The sequence below is a fragment of the Nycticebus coucang genome, chromosome 22 (genome assembly GCF_027406575.1).
Source record: "Nycticebus coucang isolate mNycCou1 chromosome 22, mNycCou1.pri, whole genome shotgun sequence".
Taxonomy (NCBI): domain Eukaryota; kingdom Metazoa; phylum Chordata; class Mammalia; order Primates; family Lorisidae; genus Nycticebus; species Nycticebus coucang.
In genome coordinates, this window is record NC_069801.1 from 39,113,857 (window position 1) to 39,127,124 (window position 13,268).

General features: G+C 43.5%; 1 non-coding gene and 1 pseudogene across 1 annotated transcript; one reads left to right on the forward strand and one right to left on the reverse strand.

The window, feature by feature from the left end:
• Nucleotides 1-251: 251 nt before the first annotated feature.
• On the reverse strand, nucleotides 252-1,028 carry LOC128574704 (phosphomannomutase 1-like; annotated as a pseudogene).
• Nucleotides 1,029-4,711: 3,683 nt separating this feature from the next.
• LOC128575637 (U6 spliceosomal RNA) lies at nucleotides 4,712-4,815 on the forward strand. Its single transcript, XR_008377063.1, has one exon. It is a non-coding gene; the product is annotated as a U6 spliceosomal RNA (small nuclear RNA).
• The last annotated feature ends 8,453 nt before the right edge of the window (nucleotides 4,816-13,268 follow it).

The window sequence follows — 13,268 nt, forward strand, 5'->3', positions numbered from 1 at the left end:
AGAACACAAGCAGCAGCTGTGGCCAGGGCCAGTATCATCAGGAGCTGACTGCCCCAGCGGGAATGAAGCTCCAGGGGACAGCCATCCACACAGTCCCTGGCCCCATCTGGGTGGGCCTTGCGGCACAATACAAGGCAGGTGGCTTCAGCCAGAGGAGGAGAGGGTCCGGCAGCCATCAGCACCAGGTCTCACTTTAGGCCTAGGCTGAGCTCTTTGGAAGTCACCATCGATAACTGAGGTGTGGTCACACCTCATGGGCTATCTCTGGGGAGAAAAATCTCTCGGCATCGCTGTACTGTGTTCTGAGGGAGACCACACTGTGGCCAACAGTCCAGGGGTCGGCAAAGATCTCAAAGTTGTTCCCGCCAGGGCTGGTCTCATTCCCAAAGAAGTGGATGGTATCGAAGCTCTCCTGGTCCAGGCTGTCCGGGCAGAAGCGCTTGTCCCAGCCCTCAGGAAAGACATCAAAGCTGATCATGCCTCCTCGGGAGAACCTCAGCCTTTCGCCCACAAACTCTGTTTTTAGTGCTTCCACGAACTTCTCTCAAATTTTCTTTTTCTTGTCCAGTTCAGAGAACTCGATCTGTTCCTCCAGGGTGCAGCTGCAGCCAATGGGTGAAATGTTCAGTATGCCATTCCGGAACTCGATGAAGGTTCCACACTTCTTGGGCAGTCTGAGCAGGGCCATGTTAGTCAAGACAGAAGTTTATCAAGTCTTGTAGCAGATAAACTCCCACAGGTGGTTCTGGATGGTCTACTTGGAGAGTAGTCGTCTGTGCTTATACTGAACTGTCCCATTCTCAGCAAACACGTAATCAAACTTCTCAATGACTTCATCCCCATCACCCAGGTGCTCAGCAATCTTGGCATAGTCGGAGCTGCCCATCACACCCATCTGTACTCTCCCTCGAAGCTTCTGCAGGAAGGCAGCCACCTCAGGGTCAATTTTCTGGCATAAGAATCCCATCCACGTCAAACAGGCAGAGAACGTGCTCCTTCCTGCGGGCACCCTCGACGATGACCACCATAGCTGCAGCTAGACCAGCCTGTATTTAATCTTTCTTTCCAGTTCATTATATAGATCCTACGGTGCATTTAGGGAGTATAGAATGTTATATTTAATCTTAACAGAAGAGCATGGTATTCACAAAGTTATAAAATGAAATATAAGGCTTTTGTCCATAGGCTGCTGTCCTGTGTCCGGGGCAGACACCATGTCAAATTATGTTTTTCAGAAAGGTTTGAACCTAAAGGGAAGTTCCCAAAAGTAAAGGCAATAGAGTAACAGAATTCCTTTTGAACTCATAGTAAGCTCTTCTGGCATGAATTTATAGCCCTATTCTACCCTTCTAGACAAAGGTCTAATATGGTCCAAATTATATGTGGAATTTGTCTGCAGGGTAAGGAGTCCAACAAGAAAGGAAAGGCTGAATCACTTATACACTGCTCTCAATGTGATAACAGTGGCAACTATTGAAATGTCTTCTGAAAATTTCAAACACCCTATTTGTTGCTTCAAAAACTAAGATTTATAGTTTCAACCAAAGAAATATCAAACAAATATGTAGTGTAATTTGTGTAGCATAGATTCAGCCCATGCATTTTCTTTTTGACAATTAAAAATACATTTTTAGGGCAATGTGGCTAAACGGAGTAGGGTGCTGGCCCCATATGCCAGAGGTGGCGTGTTCAAACCCAGCCCCAGCCAAAAAGTGCAAAAAATAAAAAAAATACATTTTTAAATGTATTTTTTAAGTGTAATTTAAAAAATACATTTTTTAGTGTAATTAAAAAAATGCACTTCTCGTTGACATTTAACATTATAACCATTCTTGGGGTGTCCTAGAGTGCTAGTACAGTAGAACCTCCATATCGGACCACCTCCTATGTGACTTAATTTTCACAGACCAGACATGCACCACATGTGCATATCACTACAGTAGGCCAAGTTGCTTATATTGACCACATCCACATGTTCACCAGCTTGTTACGGTCCCTTGGATGGTTAACTTACAAAGGTTCTACTGTATTTTAGATGTCATAATAATCTTTATGTGAAATACTACTAATACTGGTTTGTGTTTTTTGCGGGTTTTTTTTTTTTTTTGAGACAGAGTCTCACTATGTCACCCTCGGTGGCACTCTACCGAGGGCGACAAAATAAGCTCCTCTGTCTCAGGAGGCTGAGACAGGAGAATTGCTTGAGTCCAGGAATCTGAGGTTGCAGTGAGCTATGATGATGCCACTGCACTCCAGCCTGGGCAACAGAGCAAGACTCTGTCTCAAAAAAAGAAAAAGTAATCCAGCAACATATAAAAAGGATTACACACCACAATCAAGTGGGATTTATCCCAAGAATATACAGTTGATTTAACATATGAAAACCAATTTAGAGCGGTGCCTGTGGCTCAGTGGGTAGGGTGCCAGCACCATATACAGAGGGTGGTGGGTTCAAACCCGGCCCCGGCCAAACCACAACAAAAAAATAGACGGGCGTTGTGGCGGGCCCCTGTAGTCCCAGCTGCTCAGGAGGCTGAGGCAAGAGAATCGCTTGAGCCCAGGAGTTGGAGGTTGCTGTGAGCTGTGTGATGCCACAGCATTCTACTGAGAGCGATAAAGTAAGACTCTGTCTCTACAAAAAAAAAAAAAGAAAGAAAACCAATTTAATGCATATCAATAAAATAAAAAACAAAACGATTTATTTTATCAACAAATAAAAAACTAAAAATATTGGAAATAGAAGGAAACCTTGTCAGCCTGATAAAGGGTGATTACCAAAAAGCCACAGCTAACATCACACTGAATTAATGGTGAAAGACTGAATGCTTTCCCCCTAAAATAAGGAGCAAGACTAGGAAGTCTGCTCTCCCCATTTTTTTTTTTTTTTTTTTTTTTTTGAGCCAGAGTCTCACTCTGTTGCCCTTGGTAGAGTGCTATGGTGGCATTATAGTTCACAGCAACCTCAAACTCTTGAGCTTGAGCAATCTTCTTGCCTCAGCCTCCCAAGTAGCTGAGACTACAGGTTTGCACAACTACACCCAGCTAGTTTTTCTATTTTTAGTAGAGATGGGGTCTTACTCTTGCTTGAACTCCTGAAGTAAGCACTGTACCTGCCTCCACCTCCCAGAGTGCTAGAATTACAGGCCTGAGCCACCACGCCCAGCCCTGCTCTTCCCACTTGTATTCAACATTGTACTGGAGGGTTTAGCCAGAGAAGTTTGGCAAGAAAAATAAATTAGCAGACTAGAAAGAAGTAAAATTATCTTTACTTGCAGATAACATGATAGTGTACACAGAAAATCCTAAGGATTTCACTAAAAAACTATCAGAACTAATGAGTTCAGAACAGTTGTAGGATACAAGATCAAATTACAAAAAATAATTTTCTGGCTCAGAGACCATAGCACAGTAGTTACAGCACCGGCCACATGCACTGAGCCTGGTGGGTTTGAACCTGGCCCGGGTCAGCTAAACAACAATGACAACTACAACAAAAAAATAGCCAGGCTGGGCGGCACCTGTGGCTTAGTCAGTAGGGCGCCGGCCCCATATACCGAGGGTGACGGGTTCAAGCCCGGCCCCGGCCAAACTGCAACCAAAAAATAGCCGGGCGTTGTGGCGGGCGCCTGTAGTCCCAGCTACTCGGGAGGCTGAGGCAGGAGAATCGCTTAAGCCCAGGAGTTGGAGGTTGCTGTGAGCTGTGTGAGGCCACGGCACTCTACCGAGGGCCATAAAGTGAGACTCTGTCTCTACAAAAAAAAAAAAAAAAAAAATAGCCAGGCGCTGTGGTGAGCGCCAGTAGTCCCAGTTACTCTGTGGCGCTTACCACAATACCCGGCTATTTCTCACTATGTCTACTGAGGACGACATAGTGAGATTCTGTCTCAAAAAATAAATAAACAAATAAATAATTTTCTTCTATACATTTATACAATGAAAAATCTGAAAATGAAAATAATAAACAATTTCATTTATAATAGCATTAAAAATAATAAAACACTCAGGAATAAATTTAACAAACAGTGTAACACTTATACTCTGAAAATTATAAAAGAAGTTAAAGAAGATCTAAATGAATGGAAAAACTTCTCCTGTTCATGAATTGGAAGACTTAGTGTTAGTTAGATTATCATACTTCCCATATATATCTACAGATTCAATACAATCCCCATCAGAATTATAACCAGCTTCTTTGTAGCCATTGACAAATTGATTTTTAATTTATATGGAAATGCAAGGAAGCAAACCAGAACAGCAAAAACAATCTTGAAAAAGAACAACAAAGTTCGAGGATTCACACTTTTAGATTTCAAAACTTAATACAAAGCAACAAAAATCAAGACAATGCGGGACTGGCTTGAGACATAGATTACGGAATAGAACTGAGAGTCCAGAACTAAATCCCTGTGTCTATGGTCAAATGATTTTCAATAAAGGTGCCAAAGTCATTCAGTGGGGAAAGAATGGTCTTCAAAAAATAGTGCTGGGACAACTGGACAGCCACATGCAAAAGAATGAGGTTGGATTTCTACCCAATACCACATATGAAAATTAACTCAAAGTGGATCAGAGACCTAAAATAAGATCCAAAACTGTAAAACTCTTAGAAGAAAGCACAGGAGTAAATCATCATTAACTCAGACTTAGCAGTGGATTCTTAGATGTGACAGAAAAGACACAAGTAACAAAATTAAAATTAGATAATTTTACAGTCACTTCAGCAGCACATATACTAAAATTGGAATGATACAGAGAAGATTAGCATGACCCCTAAGCAAGGATGACATGCAAATTCGTGAAACATTCCATTTTTTTTGACCTGGTTGCTTGTACCCGCACCTTAACCTGAAATAAATTTACTTTAAAATATATATATATATATACCAATAATTAAGATAGGTATTCCAGGATGGATACTATTACACAATCTCTAAGAGATTAAAAAAGATAAAATATTTTATTTATTATTCATTGATCTATCACACATTCTATGATAAAATATCTTTGAAAAATTTAGGCAAGAGGGCGGCGCCTGTGGTTCAAAGGGATAGGGTGCCAGCCCCGTATGCCGAAGGTGGTGGGTTCAAACTCAGCCCCCGGCAAAAAACTGCAAAAATAAATAAATAAATAAATTCCCCTGCAAAAAAAAAAAAAAGAAAAATTTAGGCAAGAATAATGGAGAAATTTTGAATTTAAATATTCCTGAAATACATTATTTTTCTTAGTCCCTATCCTGTAGGCTAAATGGAAAAGGCATAGTCTGAAGATTGATTATTCAAAGAAAGAATAAAACAATGTGTAAATTCTTTATGAAGCTTACAAAATAGAAAGAATACTGTTTGTGATAATAACTTCTCCCCCACTTTACTATTGTCTCCTTTTAATTTTTTTTAGTTATACCTTTATTATGGTTTAATTAATGTGGTGATCATTGTAATTTCTTCCACTGCCTAAAACCCACAGTGTTCTAATCAATATCTAGGTTTTATAGCTGTGAATATTAAACCAAACTAAGATAATCAAAATTCATTCCCATCTTTTAAAACGTGATGAGTTGTCTTTCTTGTATGTACATTGCCAATCATTAACGGGTATTACCAAGCAAAGAAGAAGTGGAATATATGTCTTATCTCATATCCAAAACAAACATTCACAAACTAGTAAAAATGAGTAAGAGGAACACTTTGAGAAAAATGTTATGACAATAATTACTTTGAAGCCAAAAGAGATGGACTCTTATGTATGAACCATAGACATTTAAAATTAGTAAATATTTATTCATGTCACAAATAAAATAAAATAATTTAGAATTCATCAAAATTGAAAATTTTTGTATATCAAAGGACACTATCAAGAAGGCAACAACCACAGAGTGGAAGAAAAATTTTCCAAGTCACATATCTTTTAAGAGACTTGTGTCTAGAATATATAAAGAAGTCTAACAACACAATAGTAATGGTCATTTCACCAAAGAAGTTACATAAATTGGCTAGTAAGCCCATGAAAAGATGTTCAACAAGATTAATCACCAGGAAATGCAAATCAAAACCCAAAGAAGATACCACTTCACAACCACTAAGATAGCTATAATCAAAAAGATAACAAAGTATTGGCAAGGAGAAAACAGAACTCTGACACATTTCTGGTGGAAATATGAAATTGTGCAGCCTCTTTAGAAAAACAGTTTGGCAGATGGCACCTGTAGCTCAAGCAGCTAAGACGCCAGCCACATATACCAGAGCTGGCAGTTCAAATCCAGTTCAAATGACAACTACAACCAACTGGACCTGTGGTCCCAGCTACTCAGGAGGCTGAGGCAAAAGAATTGCTTAAGCCCAAGAGCTGGAGGTTGCTGTGAGCTGTGACGCCACAGCACTCTACCACGGGTGATAAAGTGGGACTCTGTCTCTTAAAAAAAAAAAAAAAACAGTTTGGCAGTTCCTTAAGAAATTAAAGATAGGCGGCGCCTGTGGCTCAGTGAGTAGGGCGCCAGCCCCATATGCCGAGGGTGGCGGGTTCAAACCCAGCCCCGGCCAAACTGCAACAAAAAAATAGCCGGGCGTTGTGGCAGGCGCCTGTAGTTCCAGCTGCTCGGGAGCCTGAGGCAAGAGAATCTTGTAAGCCCAAGAGTTAGAGGTTGCTGTGAGCCATGTGATGTCATGGCACTCTACCTGAGGGTGGTACAGTGAGACCCTATCTCTACAAAAAAAAAAAAAAAGAAAGAAAGAAATTAAAGATAGGACAGCGCCTGTGGCTCAGTGGGTAGGGCACCAGCCCCATATACCGAGGGTGGCAGGTTCGAACCCAGCCCCGGCCAAACTGCAACAAAAAATAGTCGGGCGTTGTGGTGGGCACCTGTAGTCCCAGCCACTCAGGAGGCTGAGGCAAGAGAATTCCTAAACCCAGGAGTTGGAGGTTGCTGTGAGCTGTCATGCCATGGCACTCTACCGAGGGTGATAAAATAAGACTCTGTCTCTAAAACAAAAAAAAAAAAAAAAAAGAAAGAAATTAAACATAGAGATCCAGAAATTCTACTCCTAGGTATATACCCAACAGAAATAGAAACATTATGTCCACACAAAAATGTGTACAGGATGTTTATAGAGACATTATTCATAACAGCCAAAATGTGGAAACAACATGAATGTCCATCAACTGATGAATGGATGAACAAAATACTGTATACCTATATAGTGAAATATTACTCAGCTATTAAAAGGCAATGAAGTACTAATATATACTATCACATGGATAGACATTAAACATACCATGCCAAGTTAAAGAAGACAGTCAGGGCCTAACACGGTGGATCATGCCTATAATCCTAGCATTCTAGGAAGCTGAGGCAGGGGGATTGCTTGAACTGAGGAGTTAAAGACCAGCCTGAGCGAGAACAAGACCCTGTTTCTACTAAAAGTAGAAAAATTTGCCAGGCACCATGGCGGGAGCCTATAGCCCCAGCTACCAGGAGGCTGAGGCAGGCAGATCACTTGAGACTAGGAGTGAGGTTTGAGGTTACAGTGAACTATGCTGACATCACTGCAGTCTAGCCTGTGCAAAAGAGTGAGTAGGAAGGAAAAAAGGAAGGGAGAGAGAGGAAGGGAGGGAGAAAAGAAGGAGCAAAGGACCCCATGTAGTAGTTATATCCATAATAGCAAAGCTATAGAGATAGAAAATAGATTAGTGGGCTCGGTACCTATAGTACAGTGATTATGGTGCCAGCCACATACACGGAGGCTGGCGGGTTCAAACCTGGCCCGGACCAGCTAAACAACAATATACAACTGCAACAGAAAATAGCCGGGCGTTGTGGCAGGTGCCTGTGGTCCCAGCTACTTGGGAAGCTTAGGCAAGTGAATCAAACCCTCACTCCAAGGGTTTGAGGTTTGAGGTTGTTGTGAGCTATGACACCACAGCACTCTACCGAGGGTGAAATAGGACTCTGTCTCAGAAAAAAAAAAAAAAAAAAAGTACATTAGTGGTTGCTTGGGGCTGTGAGGAAGTTGGGGGGTAAGAGGATGAGAGTAAAGGGTACATGATTTCTTTTGAGATGATAAACTACTGTAGTTGGAACTGTGTCCTTTAAATAGGTGAATTGTATGATATGTGAACCATAACTTAAATGAAGTTGTGCTCTGGGAGACCAAGGTGTGGATTGCCTGAGCTCATGGAGTTTGAGAACAGCCTGAGCAAGAGTGAGATCCTGTCTCTACTAAAAATAGAAAAATAAGCCAGGGGCGGCACCTGTGGCTCAGTGAGTAGGGCGCCAGCCCCATATGCCGAGGGTGGCGGGTTCGGACCCAGCCCCGGCCAAACTGCAACAGAAAAATAGCCGGGCGTTGTGGCGGGCACCTGTAGTCCCAGCTGCTCAGGAGGCTGAGGCAAGAGAATCACGTAAGCCCAAGAGTTAGAGGTTGCTGTGAGCCGTGTGACACCACGGCACTCTACCCGAGGGCGGTACAGTGAGACTCTGTCTCTACAAAAAAAAAAAAAGAAAGAAAAACAAGCCAGGCATGGTAGTGGGTACCTTGCAGTCCCAGCTACTCAGGAGGCTGAGGCCTTGGGCCAGGCTTGAGGCCAAGAAACTAAGGTTGCTGTGAGCTATGATGATGCCATGACACTCTACCCAGGGCACAGAGACTCTTATGTAAAAATAAACAAACAAACGAACTAATTAATTAATTAAAAACAAAAAGTGAAGTCTTTTCCTTCACTGAAAGACTACAACAGTAGTGCAGGTTGGGGGTGATGAACTGGAAGGAATACCACGGAGCAAAAAATGGAAAGGGGTTGGATATGGGAGTGGAAGGAAAGGGGGAGAACCTAGGGTTACTGCCAAGCCCTATATGATGGGTGGACAGAGATATCAGTCACTAAAAGAATCAAAGCAACTAATATTTATACAGTACTTAATTGCCAGGCACTATTCCAAGCACTTTGCACTTATTAATTCATTCTATCTTGAACAATCCTGTTAGGTAAGTGCTACTATTATTATCCTCATTTTACAGAAGAGAAAACAGACTCAGAGAGGTTAGGCAACTTGGCCAAAGTCTGACAGCCAGTAAGTGGCAGAGTTGGTATTCAAACCTGGATATTCTGGCTCCAGGGTCCCTCTCTTAGCCACAGTACTCTGCTGCCTGTCTGGCGTAGTACACTTCCAAATTCAACACAAATACATCCATCATTTGCATGGGCCAGGTGGTGGGCCCCAAAGGCACCCTCTCCAATAGTAGATCCCCACATGTCCGCTGTGGCACCACAAGGACCCAGAGCCCCACTATAAAGAAGTCAGCAAACTGCAGGTATGGCGCACAGTCCCATATCCTCAGCTCCACCCATTCCAGCTTCAGTTGTCACTACTTCGCTCTAAGGCCACATTCTCAGAGGAGGTGGCCTGGGTTGGGCTGGAGGTGGAGCAAGAGGCCAGCCCAGCAGCACAAACTTGTTTCCAGAGAAATGATGGAAAAGCAAAGAGGAAAAGTCTCATCAGGCAGGCAGCTGGAAAAGGCAAACCTGGTGAGCAGTTTATCCAAGGAACCTCCCTGCAGCCGGTCCTGGCCACAGAAACAGAACTCTACCAATCAGCCCTAAGTCATTCATTCCCCTCCGGCCCCAAGGAAGGGGTGATTTCCTGCATGCCTCTCTGGGCATCTCAGGCTCCTCCTTGGGCAGGCCAGCCACACCAGAAGCTGGCTGTCCTGAGGCTGGTCCCCCTGCTTCCTCAGTGGGCCTTGGCAAGCCAGCAGAGAGAATCCAACAGCCTAAGTTTACTGAGACAGCTCAGGAGCCAGGATACCTCCTGGAGGACAGAGGGCAGAGAATGATGAAACTGGGCCCCCTGCAGCTCTCTGCCTTGAGGTTCCTGCTAGGCAGCTACTGGTCCTTTCTCCATTTACTTGAATTAAACCTCTCCGGATGCCTGTTTTGAATTCAGCCACATACTGTTGGAGAGACTCCCACCAGAGGTGTGCCAGGCACATGATGTTAAATAAATGAATAAAACAGAGGAAATGGCTATAACATGGTCCGAGCAAAGGTATATACGTAGTGGTTTAAAAAACTGGTTTTGGAGATCTGAATTCAAAATCTCAGCTCCACTTTTAATAGTGACTTTGGACAACTTATTTACTCCTTTGAAATCTCAGTTTTCTCTTCCATAAAGCGAGGACAGAAGTATATGCTGAAACAAGGCACCATGTTCACATTAATGCTGGCAAATAGCAAGTGTTCATAACTGGGAGCTGGTGGGATTCTGGTGAGACAGAGTCAAGGAGGAGGAGTGAAGATGGCATTCCCTACCTGTGGGGTTCATATCTTGTCTGGCTAGTGTAGAGCTACAGCATGGCTGTTTACATATAAGAACGCCCCCCCCCCCAAAGAAGTATAAATTTCTGTGAGTCTCAGAAGATAAAAAGATTATATGTGTGCCACCCAAATGTCCTCCAGCCTTGCAGGCCCTTGGGGTTCCCTTTTCCCATTTATATCTAATTGGAATGGCTCATTCCCTATCCTACATCCTCTGGGTAGCCCCTGCCCAGCTCTGTTTTTTACCAGGACTGTCCAAGGCTTTCTGTCCTGGCCTTGCCTCTCAATCTGCTCTTGCTAAACTCTCCATCACTGGGCTAACTCATGTTCTCTCTCAACTCCACAGGAAGCATTGCCTCTTTTCCTTCATTCCTAAAGCTCTGCACATACAAGGTTTTGTGTGGAGGACACTTTTACTGAATGTTCAGTGATGCTCCAGGAAAGCTAAACATTCAGAGAATGGGAAACACATTCAAAACTGAGTATGAAGTGTGCTATTCTGAGATTGTTCTCAGTCCTACCTAGAATTTCTCACTGGTTGACCTTTCTTCCCCTCAGTTTGCTGTCTTTCACTTACTGGACCTTGTTTTTCCCTGGGAGTGACCACAGGGTACTCAAAAATTTCCCCCAATTTTATATGCTTCTGATCAAGGCCATGCCCAAAGACCCTTGTCTTTTTAAAACAAAAAGGCCCCTCAATTTTTTCCAATAATAAAAAAGCTATGGGGCTTCAGAAAGGGATGTGAATTTGCATTTCTCCTTTTCAATTAGCCTTTTCCCCTGCTTAGGTACAGTTTGAAGATAAGAAAAGACTCCCAGGAAGTAATGACCTGGGGAAAGGTCAGGTATCACAAAGAAAGTTCCACAGGCTGATAGGTTGGGAGAGTCCATGACTGATGAGGGGAAGAGAACAAGACCCTGTGGCAGGAAAGGGGCCTAAGTTTGGGCACCAGTAAACCCAGCTTCCTGAGAGAGAGAGAACAGTAAAGGGAAAAGAAAGAGGTAGTGAGGCCCCTGTGTTCCAGCATTAAGAGACAAGTGTTAGTCCAAAGGGTCATGTGGAGCCATGGAAGGATCTTAAGCAGGGAAAAAATAAAAGCAAATGTGAACCTCGGAAAATCACAGAGTAACAAGACGCCCATGGCCAACTATCAGAATAGCAAACTTAAAACAACAGGTGTGGGGGGTATGCCGTGCCCTAACACACTGCTGGGGTACAAATGGAACCCTCATTTCAGAGAAGTCTGGAGAAGTTGGGGGAAAAGATGGAGAAATAGAGAATCCGAGTGCCCCGAGCTACATGTTCCAGACTTTCAGAGTGGACAAAAACAGTAGTTTTCCCCGTAGTTGTTGGAAAATCTGGGAAGATGAGGAGATGGAGCAAGTGCATGGGGATGGGCTCTTGAGAGCCAAGAGCCAGTTGTCCTCTCAATTCAGTGATGTCATGTTAGTAGCTTGAGAGGGGGAGCCGGTTTGACAGCACAATGCTACCTAAGCCAACCCTCATCAGCAACCTTCTCTGAACAATGGCTACTCAGAGATCAAGTACCATCTTTTATAAACCAGAACTCTGGCTTTGCATCCCAACAGGAAAGCCTAGGCCTGCTGAGCTGGGTGAGCAGGGTCCTTAACCAAAGCAAGCAGCCCCCCTTTCCTTAGGCCTATCCCAGTTCCTGCTTGATTTTCTAAAGAAGCTGAGGATGGGGGAAGCCAGCTCTTTCCAGCTATGTGGAACCAGATGAAAATAGGAAAATGACAGGGCAGGTAGCAGGACCTCCTCTTATGCAGAAGCAGAAAGCCACCATCTCCACGCTCTGACAGTCATGGACTTAACCATCTTTATACTGCCTCCTGTAGAAGACAGAGGACTTGGCAAGAACTCGGATGTAGGAGTGGAGGAGGAATGAACAGTATGAGAGTAACGCTTAGGTTGCAGGCATAGACGACTAGGCAGCCTAAGTGAAATGCAGAAGAAAAAAAGAGAGGATCCAAAAGGGTGTGCAGAGTTAGTGATAGTTCCATGTGGGATTTGGTGAGTTTGAAGCACATGTGGAACAACAGAAATGCCCGATAAGTAATTGAGAGTTTGAAGTTCAATAGAGTGATGACAGAATATATAGACACAACTGAAGCCATGTGATCACTCAGGCACTATAAAGGGCTAAGCAAGGACAAATGGGGAACAGCAACATTTAAGAGAAAGACCAACCACAGGAAGGAAACTGAGAGGGAATGTCGTAAGAGGAAACCAGGAGGATGTGACACTGTGGAACTCAAGGAAGAAGATCAAGTGTTTTGCAGTTAAGTACAGTGAGCACAGAGTAACAAGACACCCATTACCAACTAATCACAGTCACAATGAGGTTGTCATGGCTGGTTAAGAGAGAAGAGAAAGTTCCTGAGCACAGTGGCTCATACCTATCATCTTAGCACTCAGTGAGGTTGAGGAGGGAGTTCAAGACCAGCCTGAGCAAGAGCGAGACCCTGTCTCTACTAAAAGTAGAAAAATTAGTCAGGCATTGTGGCAGGCACCTGTGGTCCCAGCTACTTGGGAGGCTGAGGCAGGAGGATCTCTTGAGCACAGGAGTTTGAGAGTGCTGTGAGCTAGGCTAACAGCAGGGCACTCATTCTAGCCTGGGCAACAGTGTGAGACTCAGTTTCAAAAAAAAAAAAAAAAAAAAAGAGTGAAGAGAAAGTGGTAGGAGATAAGACTCAAGCAGGCGGGGCGAAGTGCAATGGGAATTCCTCGAAGGATTCTAAAGGAGAAGTGAAGAAATCTGACATGCATTTTAGACATGCCACCCTGTTGTGAGGACAGCCTGAAGGGGCAGGAGTGGAGGCAGGGACACCAGTCAGGAAGCTCATTAGTCCAGCCTTGGATTAGGGTGGTCAGAGCAAGGGTTCAGACTCAGATACATCGTGAAGGAAGATTTGACATCACTTGCCCATGACTGGGATGT